The sequence below is a fragment of the Carlito syrichta genome, unplaced genomic scaffold, assembly GCF_000164805.1.
Source record: "Carlito syrichta isolate Samal-C Ts95f unplaced genomic scaffold, Tarsius_syrichta-2.0.1 Scaffold315840, whole genome shotgun sequence".
In the NCBI taxonomy this organism is placed as follows: Eukaryota; Metazoa; Chordata; class Mammalia; order Primates; family Tarsiidae; genus Carlito; species Carlito syrichta.
In genome coordinates, this window is record NW_007259936.1 from 210,444 (window position 1) to 214,294 (window position 3,851).

Sequence of the window (3,851 nt, forward strand, 5' to 3'; positions counted from 1 at the left end):
CAGGTGGGTCTTGAACCTGCGGGCTCAGGCAATCCACTCACCTCAGTCTCCCAAAGGTGCAGGATTATAGGCTGAGCCACCGAGCCCGGCTAATTCTTTTTTTTTTTTTAATTGTAGAGACCAGGTCTCGCCAAGTTGTCCGGGCTGGTCTCGAACTCACGGGCTCAGGCAATCCATTTGCCTCAGTCTCCCAAAGTGCTGGGATAACAAACTGAGCCACTGACCCCGGCGAATCCAGCAATTTCATGCCCACACAAGGGTCATGCAAGGATTCCAGACAGAGCCTGCAAAGAATTCCACTGCTGAAACAAATCTGGACGCCTTAGGTCAGACAGGGAGAGATTTTCGATCTTTGGTTAAGCGGGACCACGCCTACAGCCAGCTTTGAAGAAGCTAAGAAGACTGGCCTTTGCCCCTCAGCACCCCATATGATTGTGGGACTGAAAATCTCTAAGGGGGGAGTTGAGGCAGAGTAGCTAGCACAGGTTAGACACAGATGGATAAATTTCCCATAGGCAGGTTTTAGGAAGCGTTCAGACATTTAAAAAATTGCATTTAACTGCAGGCCAAGCTGGCAGCCTATCCCATCCCTTGGCAAATCAAAAGAAAATCCCATCAGATGTAAGACTAGGACAGCCAATCTTTCAGTTCATGGCTTATAATCTCTAAGAATCTTCCAGGTGCCCTGTTGAAGGCAGAAGGCCAAATACCATCCCTTCACTAACCAACAGAAATGATAATAAGACCACCTTTTAGCTAAGGAACTTGTTTAGAAATGTCAGACAAGTCTCCTGCAAAAGACAACGTGGTCAGGAAAAGACCACCTTCCCCCTCCTCCCATCAGGAGCCCAGAAATGTCAGTCTCCAGAGTGATGGTTACCTGGGCTCACCCTTTTTTTTTTTAAGCACCTTGTGACGGTATATCAGGTCTATCATAAAGAGCAAAGGGGCAGTTTATTTTGCCCATGCCAGCTCTGGCATGTTTCCCTTTCTTTTTTTCCTTCTTTCTCTAATAAACTTTGTTCAAAAACTTTGCTGGTCGCTTTAAAAATTCATTTTAGAAACAAGTCAAAGAATCCATGGGTTTTGCACCACTCCCTACCCGGCATCACTGGGATGATGTACAGCCACACAAAGGAATGACGTTCTGACGCATGCTGCAACACGGATGGACCTGACATCACTTAATGGAAGCCAGCAAGACATAAAAGGTTGCATCCTGTGGGATTGCACTATATGAAATGTCCGGAATAGGCGAATGCCAGAGATTAACAGCACTTAGAAACTGGACTTTTCCCCATGGAACCTGACGAGAAAGCGGACTTATGGTTGTCAGGGGCTGAGGAGAGGGAAAATAAGTCACTGCCTGAGTGTCCAGAGCTTCCTTGAGGACTGAGGAAATATCCTAGAAATAGATAAAGGTGATGGAGTCGCAACATTGTGAATTTGCTGAATGCCACCCGGCAGGGTATGCTTGAAATGGTTGATGTTCTATCCTCTGGATTTCACTTCAATAAACAATATGTAATTTTAAAAACTTAACAGAACCGGGCTTGGTGGCTCAGCCTGTAATCCTGCGCCTTTGGGAGGCTTGAGGTGAGTGGATTGCCTGAGCCCGCGAGTTCGAGACCCGCCTGGGCAACTTGGCGAGACCTCATCTCTACAATAAATCAAAAAAATTAGCCAGGTGTGGTAGCACGCGCCTGTAGTTCCAGCTACTCGGAAGGCTGAGGCGAAGGATCGCCTGAGCCCAGCAGGTCGAGGCTGCGGTGGCCGGGAGCGGCCACTGCACCCCAGTCTGGGTGACAGAGTGAGACTCCAACTCAAAAAAAAAAAAACCCTAAAGTTGTTGAACCAATGGAATAAACTGTTCAAGTATTTTGAAAAAATCCCTGAAGCAATGGATTTTCTATTTTTTTCATTTACAAATAATGTTAAGCTCACTTATCCTTGCATATAAATATGATGTACGAAAAATATGGCTCAAGCCTATAATCCCAGCACTTTGGGAGGCCGAGGAGAGAGGATTGCCTGACCTCAAGGGCTCCAGACCACCCTGGGCAACTTGGGGAGACCTCGTCTCTACAATAAAAAAAAATTAGCCGGGAGTGGTGGCACTTGTCTGAAGTTCCAGTCACTTGGAAGGTTGAGGTGAGAGGATCACCTGAGCCCAGCAGGTCGAGACTGCAGTGGCCATGAGCGTGCCACTGCACTCCAGCTTGGACGACAGAGTGAGACTCCAACTCAAAAAAAAAATCAAGCAAAAATAATAATTTTATTCTTGAAAAGAAAATAGTTAAAAGTGTGACATTATCTCATATCACCATAATCTCTTCCCCACTGGTTAGGATAGGAAAGAGCCAGTAACATTTTACATTTACACTTTGATTAACCCCAGCAACTATAATTACAACAAGACTATATTCTAACATGGATGGCCAGGACCAATGGCTGGCACTTGTGTTAATTCAGAAATTTATTTGAGTTCCAGCACCCTAATATTCACATGGAGATGGTTAGGGTGATGGTGAGCTATGCCAGGCACTGTATCAGGTTTCCAGGCCTTCTCAGTGGCCATCATTCTGAGCTAGGGTGTTCTCTCCTTTCTTCAGAAAAGCATACCTGCTTTCTGTTGGCTCTCTGGCTTGCACAGTGGGCAAGATTCTGGAGGTTTAGGCCTCTTTGGGGCAACTAGGCTTCTAGTGCCCCTGCAAAGTATACCTATCACAAAAGACACCATCCTCTTAGCAGGTCTGATGGGTTGTTGGAGTTTTGTTACTAATGGCAACTGCCAATTCAGATGCTTCTTTTGTCCCTCTGGTTCTGCAGCCCTCCATATGTCGGCACCCTATTACTTCTTTAATGTCTTGGCTTGCTGCCTCTATAACAGTTAGCCGGTGCTGCTCAGAAATTCTGGGATCTATAAGCCTGTAAGACAGTTACTAGAGCTCTTGCCTTTGACTTATATCTCCTATTTTTCCTGAGCCTCCTCCTGATCCCTATTATAAAAGACTGAGGTGGCCACCTTCAGGAGATTCTCTAAAGTACTGTCTGGTCCTATGGCCTGCTTTTGCAGCTTCCTTCTGATATCTGGAGCTGCCTGAGTAGTGAGCTTGTCTTTTAAGATTAGGTGCCCTTTGATTGATTCGGGGTCTAAGGAGGAATGCTTAACCAAAGCCTCTTAGCCTTTCCAGAAAAGCTGAGGGATTCTCATTGACTCCCTGATCTATCATAACTAACTTGGAATAATTGAGAGCTTTAGTTCTAGTTTTTCTCAAGTCTTTCAGTATGCACACCAGGAAATGTTTCCTCCTCCATTCTCCCAAGTCGCTATCAGGGTCCTATTTAGGATCTTCCAATGGTACTGCAAATGTGCCTATTGGATAGGGCTCCTCCCCTTCTCTGGAACTATATGAAATGCAAAGCTCATCTCCAAGCTTCTGTTATTTGCAGGGTTGCCTGTTTCTCAGTAATCATTAGAGTCTGGCCTAAGAGCAATATAACATCCTTCCAGGAGAGTTCAAATATTTGTTTTAAATTCCAGAACGTATCTATATACTTGTCAGAGTCATCTGAGAATCTGCCAAGATCTTCCTTTGTTTCAAGTCCCATAGGGAAAAGGGTACCTGTACCTTACTAGGGCCATATTCACCAAGCATCTCTTACAGGGGCATAAGTAACACAAGAACTTGTCTAGAATGAGGGTTTTTAGAGTCGGAATGGTTTCAAGTACAAAAAGGACCTGGATAAGGAGGGTAGGACAGACCAGGAATGGCCTCCTGAGCTGATGCCTTCCCCAGTGGTACCTCTGGGATTGGCATCTCCAGTCCATTGGGATCATACCTTGAGAT